This window comes from Podarcis cretensis, assembly GCF_951804945.1.
Source record: "Podarcis cretensis genome assembly, chromosome: 4".
NCBI classification, from domain to species: Eukaryota; Metazoa; Chordata; class Lepidosauria; order Squamata; family Lacertidae; genus Podarcis; species Podarcis cretensis.
The window spans coordinates 79617352-79629885 of record NC_137173.1 but is presented as its reverse complement, the minus strand read 5'-3'; the positions used below and the strand labels follow the sequence as shown (position 1 = coordinate 79629885).

Genomic DNA, 12534 nt, shown 5'->3' with positions numbered 1-12534 from the left:
ACAAATTCCAAATCAGCCCTCATTTAGAATGCACATCTGGAGAGTAAGAAATTGGGGGGGGGGGCGCGCGAGAGGAAGATCCTGATATTTGCCTAAACATGCAACATTCCATTTTTCAAGTGGGAGAGCTTCAGCTAACTCTCCCAACATGCAGCAGGTGAAAAATAAGGAAGCAACAGCTTCCTAAAATCTTTCATTAGCGGTTTTTAAGAGGCAATTAGTACTCTCTCACAGATGACAATTCATGTGGCAGGGCTGTTGGGTTTTGTTTTGTTCTTAATGAAATAAGCAGGAGTAACCTTTACAAGAACATAATCGGTACATGTGTCAGCATTGTCATTTCTGTCAAAGGAAAAAAGTGAACGCACAGGAGATATATCTATTAAAGAGAAAACTAGGGCAACATTTGAAAGTTGTGGGTATAACAGGAGAAGTTTTGCTCAAATAGAGTCGTTTGTGGTTCATGTTTGCTATTTAAAACTAATAAGGCAAAATCCAAACAAGAGAAATGCTACCACACACCCTTTCTGCTGCAAATGAGAGCGTATTTTGCTAGCTCCAAAGTACATGATGTGAACCTACAGCTTGTTTGCATGAATGGCTGCCAAATGGAGGTCAGCAGATGTTTGTGTAGCCATATCTGCCCCAATCTAGTACGGCTTCTTCCAAGGTCAAAATCCTGGTTGCAATGCACTTGTAGAAGAATTCACAAACAGATCCAGGCATGAACTTCTTTGAAGCCTAATCTCCTGATGACAATCAACATGGCACAATCTTATTTTGCCATAACACCACACATTTTGTACGGTTTCTGAAGCCATTCCACCCATTCAGCCATCTTTTCAGTGGCTTTATTTTAACAACTAAATTTACGAAGTCTTAAATGGAACTGGGAAAGGATTTCCCAATCAGAGATAAGTGAAATGCTAGTAGCTTTTCTTGCGGGGGCGGTGAATCTATTCTGTGTACGTCTCTCTCTCTCTCTCTCTCTCTCACACACACACACACACACTCACAGACTTAGGGTGCAATCCTATACTCTTCTGATAGTACGCCTCAGTGAAGTCAACTGGACTTACTCCTGAGTATAGATGTGTAGTATCGCGCCATCAGTAGCAGTAATATTGCTGAGGTACAAGCATCTTGGGTTCCCACCCCACAAATTCAATATGCAGTAATGGCCTCTCACCCTTTTTCGAACACCCTCCCTTGTGGAGTGTTCCCTCAGCCTCCTCTCCTCTTCTTTCCACTCCCCATGGGGGTCCTCTGGGCAGTTGCTGCTTCCGCCCCTGATCTCTGAGCTGCACACCACCCTCGCCCCAAAGAGAGGTGCTCCCCAGAGGCACCATTGGCCTGTGGAGCTTATAGCCAGGGATGCTGCGACAAACAGCTGTGCAAGCCTTCAGGAAGCAGAGACACAAGAGGGCATCAGAGGAGGGAGGGGAGGGAAGGAAAGAGGGACAGAGGCCAGTGTTGTACACCTGACCATCATTCAAGGCGCCCCAGGGTGCCATAGCACACTGGTGGAAAGCCACTGCCTTAGCCTGCTGCCTCCTCAGGCCCCAGCCAATTTCTTTTCTAGGCCCCCTCTCTTTGATTTGTCTTCTCACAGGCTCTTCTCTTCTATAGCATCTCAATGGCAGCCAAAAAACCATAAGACTGTCTCTCACCTGTGGGGCAGGTCAGCTAGTCACAGGCTGAGGGGAGAGTTACAACTGAGGGGAGATTTATTTATCATACAGCAAGATTGGTTTGGAAAACTAAAACAATGAAATAATGTAGGCCAGAAATGGACACTTGAGGAGCCGGCAGGGGGAGAGGGAGCACAACTCTTTACGGAAGATTTAGTTACTTCCAAGGTAGGTTTTGCAATATGTTCTTCAATTTTGAACCCTGGAAAAAATAGGTTGCTCTTTACGTCTAAATTCTGCAGCTTTGTAATTCTCTACAAAAGGTTTTCTTCTCCTTTCCTGTAACACCTAACTGTAGGTGAATAAGCCTCTTAACCCTCGGTTTGTTTATATAAACTAGGGACCTGAGGCTATTTAGTCAGGGTTGTTCTCCTGAGCCAACAATCCTTGTAAACACAGACAGGAAATCTCATTATTTTTAAGCTCTCTTGCGCATAGTCTCAGCTAGTTCTTTGCTTGTGCCCACCTCTGCATATCCAGAAGATGATGATTGTGCTATTGTTTAAATGGCCATTTATTCTGAAATGATAGAGAAATGATCCATAGCTGCTTAATTACATAGCGGGAGATTTGCTGACTTTCATTTCACTTCAGCCTGGGGATTCACCACCTCTTAAGTGTGTAAACAAGTCAGAGACTGAAGTGAGGGTGTTATTATAAAAATTACTGGTTGTGTAAATGAGCATTTCGTACACACCATCTTTAGCAGACTTGTAGTGGTTCAGCTACCTTATTTTGTTTACAGAATATACCACCCTCTCGCAAAACATCAGGGGAATGCACAGCAACAAAAAACATTTAGAAGCAATACGAAACAATCACTAAAACGACTGGCCACTTTGTCAAGCAGTTTCAAAATAAACATGATGAACAGATCAAGATTCCTTCGCCCTGGATGAAAATTGTCAACGCTTGCTCGATTTGTGAGAAATTCTGGGTATCAGGCAACACTTACACGGCAGTAATATTTAACTTGTCTTTTCCCTAGTCAGCTTTCAGTGAACTTCCACCTAGTGCCTGAAATGTATAGATAGACATGGATACCACACTATCCACGCCTGCGCATTTCAATCACTACACAGAAGTATAGCTAGAACTTTTCAGAGCCAGCCCAAATGTTTTTTACAGCCAGCCTGTGTACAGGATGCAACAGCCGGCAAGTTTAGCATCTAGGTGAGAAGGGCAATGTTCAACAGAAGGAAATATAATCCAGAACAGACTGCTTTCCTTGGCTTCAGGGAAAGACTTGCTAGCTTAGCGTCAACTACCAAATCTGATGTGAAAGCAGCTGGGTTCTTGTTATGAGACACTGGGACACGACCAGAAACACTGGCTTAGCCAGCATTCATAATGGACTAGCACCTTTGCTAAACATAATGCCCCCACCTGTCACCATCTTAGAAATTTCTCCAGGTGACCCAAACACTTGTCCTTCTGCTTTTGGGGTGACTCATGAATGGGGACTAAGTAGAATCTTCACTGACAGCACCCAGTTACTTTTGTGACGTCTAAGCAGAAAGAGGCTCTTCAAGCTGGAATAAATAAAAAGGTGGCTTTTCAAACTACCATTCACTTTTCCTATGCATTCAAATTGTATGTTTAAGTAGCTAGAATCCGTTGTGGAGCTAAGCAAAAGCTTCTGAGCATCCAGTGACAGAGCCATTCAACAAAAGTGAAGACTCGCTTTGGAAATCTTAAACATAATTCTTGTAAACAAAAACAAAGAGAAAATAGTAGTCTGTGCATCGTGTGGTTTCCCCTTTTATACAAAATGTTCCTGTAGTTAAAACAGAATCTTCATTCCCCTCCCCCTTTTAAGTCACTATGTCTCAACCATGATGCTACCTACTCCATCACCAAAAAGTGAACAAGTCATGTCCAAGGAATTTCCCTCCTGTACACAAAATTATGGTTCAAATTGGGTCTGTTTCTGGCCAAACTAGAAGGCTTCCTAATAATACTTCCCTATCCTCAGAGTATAGGGACGCGAGTGACGTTGTGGGTTGTGCTTACAACAGGGTTAAACCACACAGCCTAGGGGTTTGAATCCCCGCAACAGGGTGAGCTCCCGTTGCTCGGTCCCAGCTCCTGCCCACCTAGCAGTTTGAAAGCACATCAAAGTGCAAGCAGATAAATAGGTACTGCTCTGGGGGGAAGGTAAACGGCGTTTCTGTGCGCTGCTCTGGTTCGCCAGAAGCGACTTACGTCATACTGGCCACATGACCAGGAAGCTGTACGCCGGCTCCCTCGGCCAGTAAAGCAAGATGAGCTCCGCAACCCCAGAGTCGGTCACGACTGGACCTAACGGTCAGGGGTCCCTTTACCTTTATCCTCAGAGTAATTTATGCATCTCTTAAGCTGCAGAAGGGAGTGACATGGGAAGAGTTGGTAGGCAGTTAATGAATTTAAGAAGAACATGCCTTTCAGCTTGTTTACCATACAGGGAAGAGGTGGGAGCAAATACTCATTTGTTATAACAAAGATCAAGAGATTTTACCTAGAAAACAGAGTTACTTCTCTCCCTCTGAAAGCCAAAACAAACAAACAAAACAAAGCACACAACTTGTACCACCTGACTGTGCCCAAGGAAATAGTGATTCAGCAAACAAATTCTAGTCAGTGTAGGCTACTACCCTATTTATAGAAAACATTGTATGATCACACGTCAGCATATAATTTTAATAAAAGGCACTGGCAGGATGCAGTGGTCAATAAATATATTTTTTACCACAAAGCTAGGAAAGCAGGTAGGAGGGAAAAAAGAGAAAGAAACTCCCAGTGCTTGAACAAAGATTTATTTCAGGCCTGACACATTTTAGAACAATCCTTCTATTTGGGGGGAGGGTACTATAAATATACAAATAATACATATGTAAACAAGAAATTGCACTAGTAAAATAGGTGCTCATTGATTCATACTGGATGAATCTGAAACAGAATTGTCAAATTACTTAAAAGAACCCCCCCCCAAAAAAAAACCAACAACTTAGAATACATTTTAAGAAAGCAAGGCAAGGAGAAGCAGAAGCAGGGGAGAAGTAGAATGGCAACAGCACCCTCCTGGCAGTACCATGTTTGCTAGGATGAGATTGGAGGAGGAACAGGTTGGCAGTGGCATCCTGAGGGGCTGTTGCCACCAACCCAGGGCTCCCCCAGCTTCACCCCACCACCACTGAAGTGCCACAGCCACTCTGTCCTCCTCTTGTGCCACACCTGGCAAGGATGACATCTCCAAGTGGCCTACTGGAAAGACCAGTTGACACAGACCTTAGTCCACCTTCTCTCCTCTTGTTACCTTGGGTAAAGAACTCAGGAGCCAGGATTGGCCCAGAGGCCTCTAATAACTTCCATATATTGTCCGATCTCACATTTGACCCAAATTAAATCACCATTGGGAAGGGCTCAGATATGTCAAATGTGGTGGGTATGGGAAGGAAGAAATGTGTCCCGTTGAAATTATTTTACAGTGGTACCTCAGGTTACAGACGCTTCAGGTTACAGAGTCCGCTAACCCAGAAAGAGTACCTCAGGTTAAGAACTTTGCTTCAGGATGAGAACAGAAATCGTGCGGTGGCAGTAGGCCCCATTAGCTAAAGTGGTACCTCAGGTTAAGAACAGTTTCAGGTTAAGAGCGGACCTCCAGAACGAATTAAGTTCTTAACCTGAGGTACCACTGTACTACCATTAGCCAAATCTCTAGAGATGACAGCATTGGTGCGTGGCAAAACAAACAAACAAACAAACAAACAAACAAACAAACAAAAAACCACCCAGGGTGAAAACAGTAACTATAGAATACCCTATCATTGTTTTCATTGTACAGTCATACTTCGGAAGTCAAACAGAATCCGTTCCGGAAGTCCATTTGACTTACAAAGCATTAGACTTCCGAATTGAAGCTTCTGATTGGCTGCAGGAGCTTCCTGGAAGCTGCAGAAGCCCCGTCAGACGTTCGGCTTCCAAAAGAACGTTTGAAAACCAGAACAGTCACTTCCAGTTTTCCATCGTTCGGGAGCCAAGACGTCTGAGTTCTAGGGTGTTTGACAACCAAGATACGACTGTATGTTCCAGCGTAGCCTAATCTGAAAGACCCAAGCTTTTGTCCTTATCTGGCTCTCATATTCAGGACAGTTAGAGAATACACAATAGAGATATATTTCCACCCTTGCATGTCAACTGCTGTATTAAGACACTATCCTGGCTGTAAATAGGGACTTTCCCTCCACGTAACGTAGGAATTTATTTTTTAAAAGATTTATAGACTGCTTAATAATAAAACTCTCCAAGCAGCATACACAATATCATTATCAATTTTTTAAAAAGCAAAAATACACAGAATGGTCCAAACACAAGTATAGATAATTACTAATAAAACACGAAACACAATCAGCAAAAGGTTTTAAAACAAAGATTAGCTAAATTTGGTTCTCATATTGGAGATTTCTCATTTCAAGCTGCTGTATTTCTTCCTTACAGTTGTAGACTAACAGACTAACTGCATGTTATACTCTAACATATGTTATAATGTGTGTGGTTTTTTTTTTATTTAACCCAGTCTCTTTTGGAAAGAGAAATATAGAGCAGGGCGTGGTGAGAGAGGGGAATTTAGAGCAGAGATGTCCATAGGGTGTGGTGAAATTGAACCATTTCCCCACCCCAAATCATCCTCTCATATGACTTCCTCTCCCTTGCGTGGTTCAAAAACCCATGTTTGCCAAAAGACTACTGGAAATTCTACTTCCTTTATAGCAGTGCACATAAATTCTCCCATGTGACTTCTTCTATGACAGAACTATAACTGAATAGGATTTTACCACTGCATAAAGCATGGGTAGGCAAACTAAGGCCCAGGGGCCGGATCCGGCCCAATCGCCTTCTAAATCCAGCCCACAGATGGTCCGGGAATCAGTGTGTTTTTACATGAGTAGAATGTGTCCTTTTATTTAAAATGTATCTCTGGGTTATTTGTGGGGCATAGGAATTCGTTCATCCCCCCACCCCACAAAATATAGTCCAGCCCCCCCAAAAGGTCTGAGGGACAGTGGATCAGCCCCCTGCTGAAAAGCTTTGCTGACCCCTGGCATAAAGGCTGGACACAGATGCAGACACCAGCCCATCCAGGTTTAGTGTTTTTTTTTACTTGCAATAAAAGCTCATACTGTTACCTATCAGGCAATCAGTTTTGCAACATCTCCCTCTACTGATTGACTGCCTAATGTGCTGTCTTTCTATGTCAACGCTGTATATACTATATCCTCTGGTTATTCAACACACAATCCGATTTGCTTCCTTTCTTATTCTCACCAGCCTGTATGAAACCTTGCATGTTGGTCATCTTTGAATAAAGGTTTATTTCATGTGTATACTTAGGAACTGGCCAGCAGAGGCCTTCCCTATTTCAACTGTTCTTTTTATAAAGATAAATTTGTTTAGTATTAGACAACCTTAATTTTAACTTTGGCAGGTTGAGGGAGGTAGGAATACAGACTAACTAAGAGATTAAGAGATTCACGTGGGATGCGGGTGGCGCTGTGGGTTAAACCACAGACTTGCCGATCAGAAGGTCAGCCGTTCGAATCCCTGTGACGGAGTGAGCTCCTGTTGCTTGGTCCCTGCTCCTGCCAACCTGGCAGTTCGAAAGCACGTCAAAGTGCAAGTAGATAAATAGGTACCGCTCCGGCAGGAAGGTAAACGGCGTTTCCGTGCACTGCTCTAGTTTGCCAGAAGCGGCTTAATCATGCTGGCCACATGACCCGGAAGCTGTACGCTGGCTCCCTCGGCCAATACAGTGAGATGAGCGCCACAACCCCAGAGTCGGCCACAACTGGACCTAATGGTCAGGGGTCCCTTTACCTTTACCTTTACAAGATTCACTCGTTCACAGAACTACTATTTCTGCATACCAGGGAATGAGGGAAGATGAAAGCTTGCCATTTCCCTCCTCCCATTAAAACTTGCTGACTTTCTTTCTGGTATAGATCCGCATGCAAGCCCTATCAGGGACAGATAAGATACATTTATAAATTAATAGCTATCTATAAGATATCTTACCCACTTTAAGGTCCCAGGAAGGGTGGCAGCAATATAACCAGACCATTTTTATTGCACTTAGTGCAATTTTATGTGAAGTACACACCTCCTTGCTGTATTTTTTTTTTAAATGAAAGTAGTTTGTAAATATTTGCATAAACAAAATATAAACAAGAAAAAGAGAAAAAATTCCTTCCAGTAGCACCTTAAAGACCAACTAAGTTAGTTCTTGGTATGAGCTTTCGACACGAAAGCTCATACCAAGAACTAACTTAGTTGGTCTTTAAGGTGCTACTGGAAGGAATTTTTTTTGTTTTGACTATGGCAGACCAACACGGCTACCTATCTCTAACAAGAAAAAGAGTTTATATATAATTATAAAAAAACAAGTTTAACATATACAAGCAAGAACAACACAGTAGAGATTAAACAATTAATCTCCCATCCCATCATCCCTGACCATTGGGCATGCTGGCTGGGGCCGCTGGGGGGAGTTGCAGTCCCGCCACATTTTCTAGGTGGCCACAGGTTCTCATCCCTGATCCAAAATGCTCCTGCACTAACAAAGGGAGACTTTTCGCATTGTTCTAATGATTTAAGTTTGCAGTACAGAGGGGCAGAGAGGCTGCTTTGTTGGTCTACGTTTACTCATCTCCCCAAGAGTAAATTTGAGGGAAAGACTGGTCTATTTTGTTTCATGTAAACAACATTTTCTATCCTTTTGAAGTAAGTACAGGGTGAAATGGGGAGCGATTCTTCCTAGGACAGATGAGAGGGCTGGGAAGGTTATAGCAGGAAAATCAAAAGGACCCTCAGCTGTAAAACAAAGTAGAGGGCAGCAGTGGAGGAACCCTTGGAAACCCAAAATTGTCTGTTTGGTAGGGCTCTGTTCCTTACTAATCAACTTAGGACAAGACCTAAGACAAGTTTTATAAAATATTCACAAGCAAGGACAACACCATTCTTGCAATTCTTGCAAAAACGTAGACATGTGGTTTGTTTGAGAAAGTCATTGTAAGCAACAACTGCCTAGCGAAAAAGGATTAAAACGGTAACACAGAGGCAAGGGTGGAAGAAAGCTATTTTCAACAGCATGGAAAAGCCAAACTGGTTTAATTTATGCCCTTTTGCAATTGCTCCGGGAAAGGACTTTCTTCCGCTTCACAAGTTGCTGCCCATGAGAATTTATCTTAGCGGCAAGTCTCTACTATCCTGAATCTGCTGTGTCCTCAAAGTCACAAGGAAATTACACTGAACTTACACTAAAAATTCCACCAAAGATACAGTGACTTAAACACACATAACTGTGGGCACAAGATTACTTCAAGCAGTACGAGAGAAAAGCCAAAACTGGCTTCCTAGAAGAAACAACCCATGCTGCTGAAATAATCATGCAAAAATGGCATGACTCAGAGCCCTAGAGTGGGCAATGACTCAGATGCCCAGGGTAGGTAGCACATCCCCAATGCCTGGAGTAGTTTTGAATATTTTTTTTAAAAAATAATACTTTAAAAAACTTCAGAAGTACATGGGGGAGAAAAGCATGTGTCCATATATCTGCACATGGAGCCCTTAAAAAAAAGAACTACACCAAAAAGCAGTGCATAGATACTTCTCCAATTCCCGCTGTGTGAAAAACAGCCAGTTTTAGTTTTCTTTATTATTGAAACTGAATAAACTTGTGCGGGACTAGAAAGGGCTGTACAGTGGTACCTCAGGTTACAGACGCTTCAGGTTACAGACTCTGCTAACCCAGAAATAGTACCTCAGGTTAAGAACTTTACCTCAGGATGAGAACAGAAATCACGCGGAGGCAGCGGGAGGCCCCATTAGCTAAAGTGGTACCTCAGGTTAAGAACAGACCTCCAGAACGAATTAAGTTCTTAACCTGAGGTACCACAGTACACAGAACTTAATGCTACCCTAACAGCATCCTCTGCTCCTCCACCTCCCAATTGCATTTGTAGTTATCAACACTGAATGACTGAATGGAAGCCAATGGCCAGAATGGTATGGAAGGGGATGTAAATACTATTGCTCTTCAGAAGTAATGGCCTGTGGGCAGCCCAAGTAATCCCAGCCCCCCAAGTTATCCTGCAAACTGAATAATATTTCTAAGTGACACAAGATCCAACAAAAGCAGTTGAACAGCTCCCTTTCTAGACCCCAAAGGGCTTAACGGCAGCAAGTCTCTCAAATGGGACATTATTCAACTCGTCTCACTTCTCTCTAGAACTGTGTGCCTGTATAGCCGCATTAACGGTTATTTCTGAAATTACTAAACGACACGCCAGCCATGCAAACTGAAAGAAGATTTAGCTTACAAGTACAGAGTTTGCAAGCAAACTGGTGGCACCCTTGAATGAAAAGAAATAAATAAAATGCGACAATACTCACGCTGTCGCTCTGCCAGTAGCACAAGACCTGTTGAATGGACCAATGCCACATATAGTTTTGTGCCGAATATTCTGTGTTCCACAGCTTCTCTGTGGTCATTACTGGCAGTGGTGATAAAAGGCAGCATGACTTGACAAACCACTTCCTATTATTTTTTTAACATGGATATGCATTGAAAGCTTCTTTACTTAAAAGAAAGATGCAAAATACGTCTATTGTAGTATTGGAAACGTTTCAAACTTTAGTTTCAAACCCCGTGTTCAGAGCAAAGGAAAGCCTCCTTCTCCATGAAAATGGGCCTTTTCTTTCTCTCTACACACAAAAAAACCCTCCTCCACCAACCAAAATTATATTTTAAAACACACCAAATGGAAATTGCAGAATGCACAAAAATGTCTTCATTTCCTACAAAAGCGACACAAAACTTTTGGTGCCAAAGCTATCCAATTATTAGAAGCGCTGGGAAAGGCAGCAATATTTTTTTTATCACAGGGTTTTATGGGCATTTCCTTCAACAACAACAACAACAATAATAAGAATGTGGTACCTCGGGTTAAGCACTAAATTCGTTCTTAACCTGAAACTAAATTCAGGTTCGTAACCTGAAACTGTTCTTACCCTAAAGCACCACTTTAGCTAATGGGGCCTCCTGCTGCCACCGCATCGCCAGAGCACAATTTCTGTTCTCATCCTGAAGCAAAGTTCTTAACCTGAGGTAATATTTCTGGGTTAGTGGAGTCTGTAACCTGAAATGTATGTAACCCGAGGTACCACTGTAATTTATTTATACCCCACCCATCTGGCTGGGTTTCCCCAGCCGTTCTGGGTGACTCCCAACAGAATATTAAAAACACGATAAAACATAAAAATCTTTGAACAGGGCTGCCTTCAGATGTCTGCTAAAAGTCAGATATTTGTTTATTTCCTTGACATCTGATGGGAGGACATTTCACAGGGCGGGCGCCACTACTGAGAAGGCCTTTTGCCTGGTTCCCTGTAACTTGGCTTCTCAAAGTGAGGGAACTGCCAGAAGGCCCTCAGTGCTGGACCTCAGTGTCCGGGCAGAACTATGGGGGTGGAAACGCTCTTTGGGTATACTGGGCCGAGGCCGTTTAGGGCTTTAAAGGTCCATACCAACACTGTGAATTGTGCTCAGAAACGTTTGCCTCTTCGTATTCCTGCTTGGAGATCCACATCTTGAACATAAGAACTTCATGTACAGCAGCCACCCTAAGTTCCTTGAAGGATATAGATGTTGTTATGTAAAATGAACAGTGACAAAAGGTCCCCCTGGACCTGAAGTGGTGGAGGCTTCTGTAATATGGCAGAAGGAACCAAAGCCCCAAAGGCAGGGGGAGCCAAGGTCAGCTCCACTGAAGCCACATGTGACCCAGAAGCCCCAAACGTAGGTCTCGGTGGATGTTCTCATATCTTAAGTCCACTACATCTTTTGCACTGAAGAGGGCACATCTCTTTTGACTGTGCATTGCAGCTGAGTGAGGCAGCAATTATTTTTTAGCCTAGTCCACTCCTCAGAATATCCCATCAAGCCTAATTCTTGAGATTGACCAAGTGGAGGAAACCAATATCCACAAGGCTATTTTCTATCAGATATTTCATTATGAGAAGATCCCAAAGACAACTTTCTACAGGTGAGAGCTGGTGGTTATGCATCAAATATACAGTGGTACCTTGGGTTAAGTACTTAATTCGTTCGGGAGGTCTGTTCTTAACCTGAAACTGTTCTTAACCTGAAGCACCACTTTAGCTAATGGGGCCTCCTGCTACCGCTGCGCCACCACTGCACGATTTCTGTTCTCATCCTGAAGCAAAGTTCTTAACCCGAGGTAATATTTCTGGGTTAGCGGAGTCTGTAACCTGAAGCGTATGTAACCTGAAGTGTATGTAACCCAAGGTACCACTGTAGTTTGATGGTGGTTTTGAAGGGATCCCTTGTAAGAATTATGACAATTCAGAAGGATCCATTGGTTTCTTCCCCTCTTATCTCCCTCTCCCCAGTGACTCTGTTTTCCTTCCTCTAGTCTCCCAGATCACCCCTCCATCCCTCCCTCCCTCCTTTTCTCCACTCTTGTTTATTCTGCTTTCTGTTCAGGTGCAGATAGGAGTCTTGAAAACCACAGAGCTGAAAGAGGATATGGAAAAGAGCAACTGTCTTCCCACTTCCTCTTCCAGCTCTATGTTCTTTTGAAGGAGAGGGGGGAGAGGGTAGCAACAGACATGATAAAGGCAGCAATGGCTGGGAAGCACTCAAGAGGTTTCTCACAAGCATCAGGGAAAGTCCCCACAGGCACTACTTGCAAGCATAGGACCTTGTTAGCAACACCAAAACACAACAATTATTGTGACACTCCTCTGTAGGTCCTTCATAGATCATGCTTCTGCTGGATTTCACAGC

The 12534-nt window shown here is 43.2% G+C and overlaps 1 protein-coding gene across 4 annotated transcripts in view; it reads right to left on the bottom strand.

Moving 5' to 3' along the window:
* LIMS1 (LIM zinc finger domain containing 1) overlaps nucleotides 1–12534 on the bottom strand; it is a 74078-nt gene that overhangs the window by 37032 nt on the left and 24512 nt on the right. Inside the window, exon 1 of one of the 4 annotated variants that reach the window (XR_013837864.1) lies at nucleotides 10119–10243. The exons of the other annotated variants lie outside the window; for them this stretch is intronic. The gene's annotated coding sequence lies outside the window, so the exon portion shown is untranslated. Of the gene's footprint in view, nucleotides 1–10118; nucleotides 10244–12534 lie in introns of those variants that run through there. 4 annotated transcript variants of the gene reach the window in all.